The following is a 13,520-nucleotide window of genomic DNA, read 5'->3' on the forward strand; positions in this document are numbered from 1 at the left end:
ATATTGTTACTATAGTGACAGTGTATAAACATCACAAATCAATCATAGTGTCATCAATTCCCAACCCTTCATGGGACAGTGAGTCTCTGTGCAAATAAATGATGTCGCCATTTCCTTCAATCATTTCCCTTAAACAATGAGCTGTAGACACACACAACAGACCTTCTGAGTGGAATGACATCATCATAACACAATAAGCTCCGCCCATCCATCTTTGAGTGAGGATGGCACACATTGTCACACGCTGACACTGTATTTTCCTCTCCTTTTTTTAGTTTAACATGGACACCTTTTGTACTAGAACAATGACCTACAAAGCAGTATTAGCATTTCTCACTGGACATTTTCTAGAATCTTCAGTGTTTTCAGACTAGCACCAATGAGAGAAAGAGACAAAGACATGACCTCATCTGTATCTCTGGTTCCCTCTTTTGGACAACTTGAGAAGTACATCATAAAATATCAAACAATAACAACAAAGCATTGAAGAAATCCTTTGTGTTTACATAAAATATTTTGGCAGCATGTTGAAAATGAAGCTAAATGCTCATGTAACAGTTAAAAAGCAAAACCGTACACGGCTCACGATATTAAATAAACCATCAGTTGACCTCCTGTGTCTAAATATGATTGATGCTTTAACTGCTTTAATGAGACTTAACTATCGCAGTATTATTCCACATGTTCTAGTGCAGAATAAACATCGGTTTGAGGAGAAAGTGCACAAAGATCCACTGCTCAGACTCACATTCACAATAAATATAAGCTGTGAAGTAAAGATGGTTAAATATGTACATTTCACTTATTTATTAAGAGTTATTTATTTTAAACTATTTCAATAATAATTGTTATTCTTTGCCTGTTTGTGTTTATCCAGAAACGACTCAATGCAATTGCCCCGTTTAACCAACAGAGGGCAGCACTAAACTGAAGAACAACAAATTTCGTTGAATTTATGTTTCAAAAATAAATACACCACTGGTCAAAAGTTAGAGTTACTTACTCACTTAGTCATGTTTTTCTCAACATTTGAAAAGAACAAACCCATCAACACTATGGAATTAACAATGTTTTAATTTGGATAAAAATGTGACAAAAATCGGTCACATTTAATCATTTTCAAAAGCAAAATCATCTTTAAACAAATGCGCTCTTGACATTTCATCAAAAGAAGATTTTACAAACTAATTACAGACAAACGCCTTCAGATCAATCGGTTTGTGAGATCAAATGACCCAAAACGTCTGGAGGGACCATAAAGAGCAAAGTGAACTTTAGTCTGTGTAACTGTGTCCTGGTGAAGAGTCTGATGTGCTGTGATGTGCTCTGTTCTCTTAAAGATCTCAGACAGTAATGGAAAGATTAATGAGCTCATGTCCAGATCTGACAGCCAGTAGACGTCTGATGCTTCAATCTGAAGAGATCAAGTCAACGTAAATCAAATGATCTGCCTTGACCACAGTCAGTCACATCTGAGTCAGCAACTTCAGCACAACAGTTTACAATTTAAACACACTGCTCATTCATACAGCATATATGTATCAGACTCAATCAATACATCATCACAAAGTATCCATTACTATATACAAAATAAAAGCCACAAAGGACAAAGTTTATCATTACCCCATGTTGAAACATTCAACTTTGACATGTAAATAAAAGATTCCGTGTAACGTGTTGGACTAGAACTCTAGAACACACTTTGTCTTGTTGTTTATACACTGAGCGTGATAGCGATCTGTCCCACCCTCTTTAAATACACTCCCTCAGGTCTATCTGTGTGAGAAACAAACACAAATTCCGGCTGTCATTTACTCTCTCATTTCACCAAATAGAAGCTGCATTCAGATTTTGTCAGATTATGCGACGTTTGTCTTCAGTGACGTCTCATTCTCGAGGGGTCGCCGGCTATAGCTACAGAGAGAGTTTGTGATGCTGGTGACTCTTTATTTATTTAGTTTGGAAGGTAAACATGAAGTACAGAAGTCTTGATCTGGTTCCTCTCTCCTGTGTATAATGGCGGTTTCCGCACACACTAAATGAGGCGTGTCAAGCTGTCACATGTCTTTATCTTGTTCACATACCGCTGGAGCTCAGATTCTTATCTTCGTGGGTTCTTATTTCTTTATGTGCTGTATGCAGAAGAAAGGTAAGTAGAGGTTTGATCTGTGCATCTATAAGCTTTGAGTGAGAAGTGTTCATAAACTGACCCACGTCCTCTCACAGCACTAGGAACCACGACTTCAAATCATTCTCAAGACCATGTCAGATATTCATCTTTCAAAGCTGTTAATATGAGGAAATATTCACTTCCATCCTGCAGTTATCCGCTGGGTTTCCAATGTTTGACAAAGCCAAAGGAAGGAAAACTGAAAGACTCTAAAGACTCTGTATGGGCCGCCAGCAGAGATAGTGTACAGACCTTCCGGCCCATTAGGCCAATTGGTTTGTCAGTGTGTGTATAAGTGTGTGTGTGTGTTTGCATGAGTGTGTGTTTGTGTGCAAAGCTCTGTGTATGTGCTACCATATTTGCTTTAATTACTTTTATTATTAATTTAAACATTTAATAATTGACTAATAAACGGTCAGTACTGAACGTGCATAATCTGCCCTGAAACTTTGCTGAATCTGTCTTTAATCTGCTTAATTTGTCAAGAATCTGCTGTGCTCCTGTCCTGAATATTCTCCTTACCATTGTGAACCAGTTTGAGCTGAATCTGTTCTGAATACATGTTTAATCTTAACTGAATCTGTAATAAATCAGCATTTAAACTATACTGAATATTTACTGAATCTGTGCCAAATCTGCACTTTATCTGAACTGAACTGTTCTGAATCCGCTTAATTCAGCACAGTATCATCATCACCTGGGAGCTCATGGACGGTCTGTGTTTATACATTATCATTCAAATCAATCTCAAATCAATCTCTTTATTGAGAATGTAAACTGGATCTTTACTTCCAGAAGCGATGGTTCTATTTCGAGCACACAGGTGACAGCGGGACACTATAAATCCCCTTCAGATCACCACTGTCACTTCACATGTCTGCAACATTTGTGAATGTTTAATTTTTCAGACGGGCCTTGTCATTTCTGACATTCCTTTATCAGCACAAATGAAGGTGACAATAACAAATACACACAGGCTGAACTCACACGGCTAGAGTTGTAAGGTACTGTCATGGCAACGTGTCCTTCACAAATGTGTCTTAACGAGATGACCCTGTTTTCTGTGACACTTAATCCAAACAGCTATCTGACTGTCATGTGACGACAGGCCTGACTGTGGACAAATAAGAGTCAGACAGTCCAGAATTACGCCGGAGGAGATATGAAGCGGTGATCCAGACTGACAGTTGAGAGAATAATCAGGAGGAGTTCAGTTTCTCTAAAATCTGTGTACTTGAGCATTGACTGTAGTACAGGTGTGTGGGCTTCAGTGAGGGGGATGGCTCTCTGGAAACACAAACACAATAAGAAGTGTTTCGGGTGTCTTTTGAATTGGTGAAAAATTAGGCAGGGCAAAAATAAAACAGGAAACATATTGAGATGATAATACTAAAGGCAGTGTTTCTCAACCAGGTGGCCAAGTGTCACTTGGGAATCTACTGAACAAACTTCCAAAGGGTCACGATAACTTAAAATTATTTTGGTTAAGAAAAAACAAGCATCGAAATTTTACTTCAGTTCACTATTCTTCAGTATATATACTATAGTGTATTGTCATGTACAGTAGAGAGCCCTTAAAGGCCCCATTCACCGCGATCTCATTTTTCAACCTTAAGTTAATGTGTAATGTTGCTGTTAGAGCACAAATAATATCTGCATAGTGATGAAGCTCAAAGTTCAGTGCCAAGCGAGATATTGTCTTGAACACAATTCGCATTTCAAGGACTACATAGAACGGCTGGATCGGACTACAGCCCTCTACTTCCCGGGTACATGATGTCACCATTCCGAGTGCTTTGAATAACCTCCACCCAAAGGAATACACCAAAAAAGGGGCGAGGCTTTCCTTAGAGAAGAGGAAGAGCCGCTGGAGTAGTGGTTGGTTATCAGGGATTGTAAACATTTGACTGAGCTGCACGATTCATTACTTTCACTTTCATCACAGTCCTACAGCTGGTCATAAGAATTCATTGACACACATTCTAAGATAACCAACACTCAAATAACAGCTTCATGACTTCAAAATCTACTGTGAAAGCTGTTCTGTGTGATACACTGATATTGTGTGTTTGTGCGCTTACCTCTTAAACACTTCTATGAAACGTCCTCTGAAGTCCTGCTTGAAAATGTCTCCTGGTCAATCTGCTTGTGTTTTTATCCAACTCGGGTCCAATATAAAAAGGCAAAACTAACTCTTCTTTTATTAGTGTTAATTGATATAACCCGTCAGACGCCATTTGGTCCGGTATCATTTCAGTCACCATGATAGGAAAACAATGTACGTCTCTAACAAAGATTGATGTTTGCACATGGACTAGCAGACCTCCGGTACACTTCGATGGATCCGCATGTGTTTAACTGATTAAGTGAAGTTGTCGCCATTGTAACTATTCTTGCTAAAAAAGCTTTGGAATTCAAATGCACTGAGAGGGGGACCAACCAATCACAACAGCCTGAGAAGCATAAGCTCGCTGATATGGAATGGGTGGGACATCTTCACACACTCTAGGTGGAGAACCAATCACGACAAACCTGGTCAGCTTTACCGATCAAGAGTGATTCGGAAGGAGGGACTTTATAAAGAAATCCAGTCGTTTTGTTAGATGAGGGACAGCGATGAACAACAGACTTGAAATATGTGAAATATAAATCGAATTTTGAAATTAGAAACATGAACATGCCTTGTTAAACACCAAAAAAACATAATCAACGCCTCTAAAACAGCAAAAGACTGGGTCCTTGAAAGTCAAAAAGATTCCCCGATTTCTTACTGTAAAATGCTTAACTTTGAGATAAAATCTATAAATATAGCAACACAAGTACTGCACCTAAAGCCCTATAGCCTGTATTGATAGAGAAGAAACTGATGTACCGCATATACAGTGGTAAAAGCACAAACCACAGCAACTTTGCTAATAAACGACACTGTGGCAGGTTTCCAAAAACCGAGTATATTGTAGCTCTCGCTAACAAAGACAACATAACAGAGTATAGGCCAAACTGCCAAGCAAAGATTTATGATGCTGGCTGAAAGAGAATCAAATGTGAACTGCTCGCTGGTGCTGAGCTAACACTCGATACAGCTAGATTTGCTAAAAAGCTAAATGAATGAAAGTGCTGGTCTGATCTGCTGATCCGCGCTAGACCTCACAAGCAGAGACTGGAAAAACTCATCAAGCGCTAGAAATCATTCAAACCGAAAAATGTCACATATAGTTTGAATGATGAAATATCATCCGGTCCAGACACAAGCAGCGTGTGATGTTGTGAGGGAACGGCTAACGTCAGCCTCACTCTCTTCTGCTGTCACCTCTCGTCTCATAGCGTATCAATCACCTCATCATCAGCGTACATCAATGTCCCATCAACACACACTCACGCTCCAAACCAGAACCACAGGCAAAATATCACGAAACTTCTGAGTAATAAAGACATTTCAAGAAGTCAACTGTTTTAAAGACATACTTCACACATACACATGCTGTGTAAGGCCTGAATAACTGCATTTAACCAGATCATCTCACATCGAAACTGATCGAAAAGCTTAGAAATGACCAGCAGACACGTTCTGTTTTAGTCTTTTACACTATTTGTGCTTTATTTAGCTTTTCTATAAGTGAGTCGTAATGCGCAGCCACTATAATAAATCCAACCAATCCTTATCCATGACATCATCTCCTGATGTTTTCTGTTAAACTGGTCTGGAGTGACATGATGAGTCAATGATGAAAGAAAGGTCGACTATTTCTTCATCAGTGTTGGGTGTAACTAGTTACTAAGTTATTAGTTACTGTAATTCAATTACTTTCCCTTGAAAAAGTATATATTATTTATATTATTTACTTGTATGAGTTAAAAGTCAAAAATGGAGATGGTGGTCTAGTGGGTTAAACCACTGAACTGGTAAATCAAAGGTTGCTGGTTTGATCCCAGCAGCCACCACCAGTGTGTCCTTGAGCAAGACACTTTACTCCATGTTGCTCCAGGGGGATTGTCCCAGTAATAAGTGCACTGTAAGTCGCATTGGATAAAAGCGTCTGCCAAATGACTAAATCTAAATCTAAATGTAAAAGAGCCGTTTCATGTCTATCACTGAATCACTGAACTAATAAAGGTTGATGTAGCATATAGAAAGTCATTAGTAATAAGTCATTAAATACTTTTTGGAGAGATTCATCTGTACAGTAATCTAATTACACTATTGAAGATGTCATTAGTAACTAGTAATTCATTACTTCTTCAGAGTATGTCACCCAACACTGTTCTTCATCTCATTATCATTTATATTTCATGATATAGAATATTGTGGAGTCGAATAATAGATCCATACCCCTTCAGTCGACAGAAGAACTCCATGATGAGCTCTTCAGATCTCATGTGAATCAGTCAGTTCTGATTCATTATTATTTCACACCTCTGCAGATTTGCTCTTATGATTTCTTGCTTCAGTCGAAGGATCTTTGTGCTGCTTTGACAGAAATAAGTGCTTATTTCCTCACTAAGAGGGGTTATGAAATTCACATTTCCATTAAACTAAAAGTGCAGATGTGAGCTCCTACGTTTATTAAAAACGAAGAAATTACTGCAGTCTCACCACCCTAACAAACTCTAAACCTTAGCAGTATTCATGCTTAGTGGAGAAATCAAATCAGTGCTTAAGAGACGTGAACTACAGCTCGACAGTCATATCTGGATTCAGTTTGAGAACATAATGTCCACGGAAGCATCACGAAACCTCCACTTTCAGCTACTTTCTACCTTACAGTCGTTTTTGAAAAATGCAATTAAAATGGGCGTGAACGCTGTGAGAAGAAGAGGCGTTAAAAACCGGCAAAGGTTAAGGCAATAACAAGTCTCTGTCATCAATAATTAGGAGAAATGTCTTTTCATTGGTCAAGAAAACACAGTCTTATGAATAATAATGAGACACTGACGCGTCATTGATGTACTAGAGTACATTGCTAAGTCACACCCTTTGACTTTGGCTAGATGTGGATTTTAAAACCAGAAGGCAAAAATTGCGCGAAAAAGCTGGAAATTGTTTTCTTTACGCTAATAACTTACAGTAGCTAACATTGTTTTCTATGATGTGCAACACAACTAACTTTGTTTACATCTAAATAAATGTTGTTTAGTGTTTCATGGCTCTTTTAACACTCAGACGTGTCAGTTTATTGTCTTTCTGAAATGAGTGAATACTCTCAGAGCCCATCCTAGACGTGTGGGGGCCCTTGTCATAGTTAAATTTAGATAAACATAACTGTAAACTACAAGAAATAAAAAAATTCACACCAACAAATAAAACGTTAACACGTTAATGCTGTGTATACCAAATGAGTGATTAACAAAAATAAAAAAACATGATAATTATAGTTTACTCAAGAAAGTTAAGCATACAAAAAATCATCAATAATTCCCTAAATGTGAAGACACAAAAATGACGTATTATCATGGGCAAACATGCAGTGGATTGCAGTGGTGTGCATTATAGATGAGACTCACAGGAACACTGTAAGACTGTGATTCCTTTAAATGCTAGTGAAGTTAGAAACGTGTTTATTAATGTCTAGCCTATGTAACTTTGGAGACGGTCCCTAAATTCAGAGTATCGAAAGTCACACGTCAAACCAACTTTATGCCAGTGGATAAATACTGAATTTGTAAATCTGTACTTGCTTAATTTGGCAAAACTAAATTAGACTTGGAAATAATACAAAAAAACATGCGTCTTCTTGTTCTTTTGCTTCGCTCTGTTTTATAGCCATGGCCATATGTAAACTTGCATCATCACACCCACCTGCCGTGCACTACACGATGTATGAGACCGACTATGTCAAAGTAATTCAATAAATTAAGCATTCATATTAAGTATTAATCCGCAAGTTATAAAAACAGCGTCTTGTATACATTATAGTGTGTTTATTTGGTACTCAAGGGGGCCGCCTGGTGGTGCAGACGCCCCACGCAAGTTGAGTGATACTCATCCTTTGGAAATGGTCTGAAAATGACATTATCTATATTAAAAGTCTTTATTTATGAATATAAAATAATTATTAAAGTGCTACCCAAACAGGAAGGCAATAATAAATCATTATATAACTTTCAGAGGAACACATTGAGCTTGTGTTAAGTGAATAGTGCAATGATGAAGGGTTGTTATGGGTGGTTGCCAGGGCATTGCGGTGTGGTTGCTAAGGTGTTGCTGTGTCTGTCACAGAGACATGTGTGATCACTCAGGATGCTTGTTTTAAAGGGTCCACACACAGTTTCAGCCATGCATTTCACTTTTCCTGTTGTGTCTGATTATTGAATATGGCATATTTTTCAAAAAGAAAAATAATCTTAATAAATTAAATTAATTAATGAACATTATTTAAAAAGAGATTTTACCCACAATTGGCAGAATTTCTCATGAAGAGCAATTTCTACCCAACAAAATATTTTAAAACTAATTAGTTCTAGATGAACATCACTTAAAAAAATGGAATAAAAAACTTTTATGTTTTCCATGGCTCTGAGAACTCCATGATCATGCAATGCCAATGTCAACATCCAAAAGTCATCCATATTCTCAACAGGAATAATCATTTCATGGATATACTGTAGCACAAACTATAGACTTCAGTCTGTGTCATAAGGCAGATGAATGTACTACAAGCTTCAGTTACTGGATTAAAAAAAGAGAGAAACAGAGAGAGAGAGAGAACACACTCGTCATGTAAGAAGATCAACAACTTAACATGGAGATAAGTCGAAGCATTAGCCTGTGCTCTCGCTGGCACCACACACCTGTGTCTCCTGGAGAGAGAGGCGTGTGTCACAGACCGAGAACACCGGGAGGGGGAAGCATGCGTCGGAAGGACACACACAAACAAACACACACAAACAAACACACACAGAGACACACACTAGACGGATACGCCTGCTTTTCTCGGCATCTCTCCTCCATGGGCGAGGTCAGATTCACTACCCTGCTGGGACTCCGCCAAGCATCTCCTAGGCAACTGACATGAGCACACAGCGGCTAGAAATAGAACAGCCCATGCACACACGCACACACACACGCACACTCACACACACACGCACACACGCGCACACACACACACACACACGCAGCATCTTTATAATCACTGCTGTACTGAGACCTGAGGCTAAACATCCACTGACTGCTACAGTGTGACAGCTGCTTCTGAAAGTGAATGTTATTATCTGTAATTAATGATGTTTGTGAAGTCAAACAGTGACATGATAATGTAAAGTACACACGGTGACGTACATACAGTGGCAAAATACATACAATAAATGTTACTAGAGCTTTAAATGTGTTTACAAAACAATGTTTTCTATGTTTGCATGAGCTCATAGTTATTTACTGTTTATTTATAACATATGCACTTCTTGCTACTTGAAGTGTTTTTAACTTTTCAATAATTAATCTCAATTAATTTGATGTTATATTACAACATATTATTATCATTAGGCCATTATTTTTGATTTAAGCACTATTTAATTTAGCCAAAATGGCAGCATTTAATGGCAAAAGTGAGTTTGATATGCAAGAACACAAACACAACAGCAAACACAGATAAAAAAAAACACAAAGGCTGTACATATAAATCATGTGTAACACCGACACAAGGACTGGACTACAACGAAACGACAATACAAAACTGTGGACAAAAGAGCAGACAAATATTCCACATGTGGCCGATTGAATGGTTCTCTGCCTGTTTTATCATCTTTTACTCTCACATCTGATTTAAAACCTCCTGTAAAAAACACACCAGTCAAATTCGGCCTGTGTAAAGAAACCAAACAGCCTGAACCAAACAGTCTTATCTCAGATTGCTGCAGTTGTTTTGTGTCTAACATCACGTACTGGATCTGTAGTATTACAACACAAACACGTTCTCATGAATACGTGAAAAAATATGTAAATGACACTGATGATGGCACCTCTGCTGTCATGGCAACTCAACATGTGAGCGCTTCAGGGAGGAGAGAGGCAGATGTTCATCAGTGAGGAAGAGAGACAGAGAGAGATGATAAGAGGAGGAGAGAAAGAGGGGTGCAGATGAGTCGGACCCAAATTTCACAACATACACGCACACATATTTGGGTGGTTCGGACTGCAAGCACTTCTCAATATATCTAATGATGTTCATCCAGAATACAGTGCGTGTCCTTGTACACTGTAACTCATGGGTCCCCACGGGCAAAAAAGCATATAAATCTTTTGGAAAAATATATTTTTGAAAATTTTAAAATGTTTAAATGTTTTCCATGATCTTTAGGTTTAGGGGATAAAATAAACAGTTTGTATAGTATTAGAATCATTATGATTATGAACCGTCCCCATGAAGATTATAAACCAGACACATGTGTGTTTGTGTGTGTGTGTGTGTGAGGGGTCAGGGCTTTGGCACTGCCAGGAGAGGAAATAGCTGTCGAGTCTGAAATGATTTAGCAGCCAACACTCACTGACCCCATCCTGACTCTTTCATGATCTCAGATCTGAGAAATGAGACACTAAAGAAGCACCATTATCACCCCCAGACACTCCACATACTGCAGCTAATACCAAAAACTAACCCATAAAACCCATGTTATCAATCCTAAATAAAGCTGAGGGTGAGGAATAATGTACAGCCAGACAGTTGTTATCACAAAATAAACCCTGACAGGGTGATCAGGACCACGAGAGACTTGTGTAATAATGCAGTTTAAAGCTCCACGCTGTGTGATGACCTTACAGTAACATTTGGCTGTTAAAAGGACACATTAAAACTGATTTTAGGGGTCCGAAATATATCCTAAAAAAATTGGTGGGTAAAAAATAAACTTAATTCACAAGCTACAGCCTGAACAGTTAAAGGAAAGCATATCAAGCAAAGACATTTTTGTGGATTTTTTCTTTCTTTAACTATTCTGGATTATATGAAAAAATCACACCATTTCAACCTTAAGGACAAGAAACTAAGTTAAATGGATTTGGAAACTTTTTTATTGATGTGCTTCAACAGAACGAATGTCTGTTTTAAAGTGTTGCTTGGTTAATTCTTTAAAAACAAACTATGCAACGTACAACAACATAAAAAGAGACGGAAAGCCAAACTCATCCAAAACTACACGAGAGGAAATAAATGATAACATACAGTAGATGATGTTTTCTTATGCTTCTACTAATGAACAGATAAACATTAAGAACATTTCTATCTTTATAAACCATGCAGTGAGAAAACACACTGGTTGTTGCTTCTGTAAGGATTTCTCTGTTATATAATATTAGATGTGCGTTCTGTAAATAACAGAAGAGTCAGCAGAGATTCTCTTCCTCACCAAAACATCTCCTTCACTTTGCTTATCTGGTTTTATAAACTGATTCTGTTGATATCCGTGACACACAACTGATATTCACAGGACCTCATCATCAACATCAACATAGAGACAAAACCAGAACTCTCATGACCATCTATGACTGTTTGTCTCATTCTGCACATGAAGCACACTGAACTGAACTGATGCTTAGTCAGTCTGCATTAGTTTGATTTGATACAGATTCATAGTATGAAGACATGGACTCTTCTCATGTTAGGCAACAATCTTCTTCAGCAACCACCTTAAAGAAGCACTGGTTCTCTTAACGTATTAAAATTGTTTTCGAAATATAAGAGGAAAAGTGAAGTCCACACCACAACTATGTCAATAATGTTACAGAGGAACAATACTATTTTTTCCAGCTGATGAACAATAAAACATTGACCGCCGATTAAATCCATTTGATTTGAAAGGACTCACGCATTTAAAATGTGAAACAGCACCAGGCAGGATTAGAATGAATATGATGATGAAACTGGTGTGGACACTAATCTTTATACAATAGTTCTTATGTGAAGTTTATAGTTGTTGTCCGCAGCTCAAAATGTTCAGATGCCATTTGTGCCCCAGTGATGCTGATCCAAGAACAGTAGCTCAACACAGTCTGATTTCACACAGTTTACATCATATCACACATCAGAATATTACGGCGGTATGTTCCTGAAGTCAGCGATGACACGATGCCTGTGGGAACACTTATGTTGTGTTTCAACCGAACGTGAATGAAGCATTAAGCGTGAGTGATTTACATGTTAAGTCAATGCAAGGACGCGATAGGACATCCTGTGGTGCGAATTGAGCGTTTCGAGCATTTTACGCGTTATTCGCTCGAGTTGAAAAATCTGAACTTTGGCAAAGATTTGCGGCGCGTTAGCAAATCAGGAGCTTGCTCTAGTAGTGACGTGATTATGACGTGGCAAGCGGAGGCCAATATGTGTGTTACCCTACTATTGCATGTTAATTACTTAAAGAATTCAATTTAAACTTTTATCTCGGAAAAATATCCTTACCGCTGTCTCTACACGACCCGCCATCTTGCTGACAATGTGACGTTTTTGATATCTCGCGTTGTTCCATGTGATTTGGACAATTACAGGTTACGCCCATTCCCAGTTACGCCTCTCTCTTGCACTCCGCAGACAGACTGCACTCGAAATCCGAAACAACAACAGAGGACGAAATCATTGTGCATCTTACTTTTATCCAAACAGGAATAAAAAGGATCTTGCTTGGAAGAAAGTGAGTGAGGAGGTCGGACAATCTGGTAAGTTGTAAAAAATGCTTTTTACTCAATTTGAGGTATATATATATATATAAATAAACACGAAACTGGAGCCGCCTGGCAGAAGCCTATCCCATGACGTGAATTTGCATCTGTTGTGAAGTGAATTTCACTCGCGAATAAAGCGAGTAAACTCAAAATGTTCAAGCGTCCAATTATGCACGAATAGTGCAATTTATTCACGCAAGTCGTGTTTGGTGGGAACGCTCTAATACACTTACAGTGCCTGTGACTGCATTCAGTAAACATACTGCGGTTCATATCTGTGTTAAACAAATGAAACCTCTAATTTTCCACCAGATAACAGAAACCTGTGGTGAAATCACACACAAACTACTTACACACACTCTGGTGTCAATGTTTTGTGGAGACTTCCATTGATTTTATATCATGTTTATGATATATTCTATCGCTGACACCTAAACCTAATACTCACACAAACCTCTGCATTCTTACATTTTCAATAAATATTATTCTGTATGATTTATAGGCTTCATTCCCAGTCAAAATCTTCTGGTATTACTATCTTTGTGGGGACCTTAGCCCCCCCACACAGTGATGAATACCCGTCCACACACACACGAACACACTGTCTGAAGAGAGATGTGCCAGTGTCTGATCTTACGTTCCCAGAAGCCTCTGACATTTACAGCAGACGACCCAAATGTGAAATGCCAAAACTAGAACTAA

General features: G+C 38.3%; 1 protein-coding gene and 1 long non-coding RNA gene across 3 annotated transcripts in view; one reads left to right on the top strand and one right to left on the bottom strand.

The window, feature by feature from the left end:
- The window catches only part of ank3b (ankyrin 3b), a 135,354-nt gene that overhangs the window by 94,264 nt on the left and 27,570 nt on the right, over window positions 1-13,520 (bottom strand). The window lies entirely within an intron of this gene.
- On the top strand, window positions 1,793-2,775 carry LOC130438669 (uncharacterized). Its single transcript, XR_008909361.1, has 2 exons — window positions 1,793-2,149; window positions 2,227-2,775. It is a non-coding gene; the product is annotated as an uncharacterized LOC130438669 (long non-coding RNA).

Source organism: Triplophysa dalaica, chromosome 17 (genome assembly GCF_015846415.1).
Source record: "Triplophysa dalaica isolate WHDGS20190420 chromosome 17, ASM1584641v1, whole genome shotgun sequence".
Lineage (NCBI taxonomy): Eukaryota > Metazoa > Chordata > Actinopteri > Cypriniformes > Nemacheilidae > Triplophysa > Triplophysa dalaica.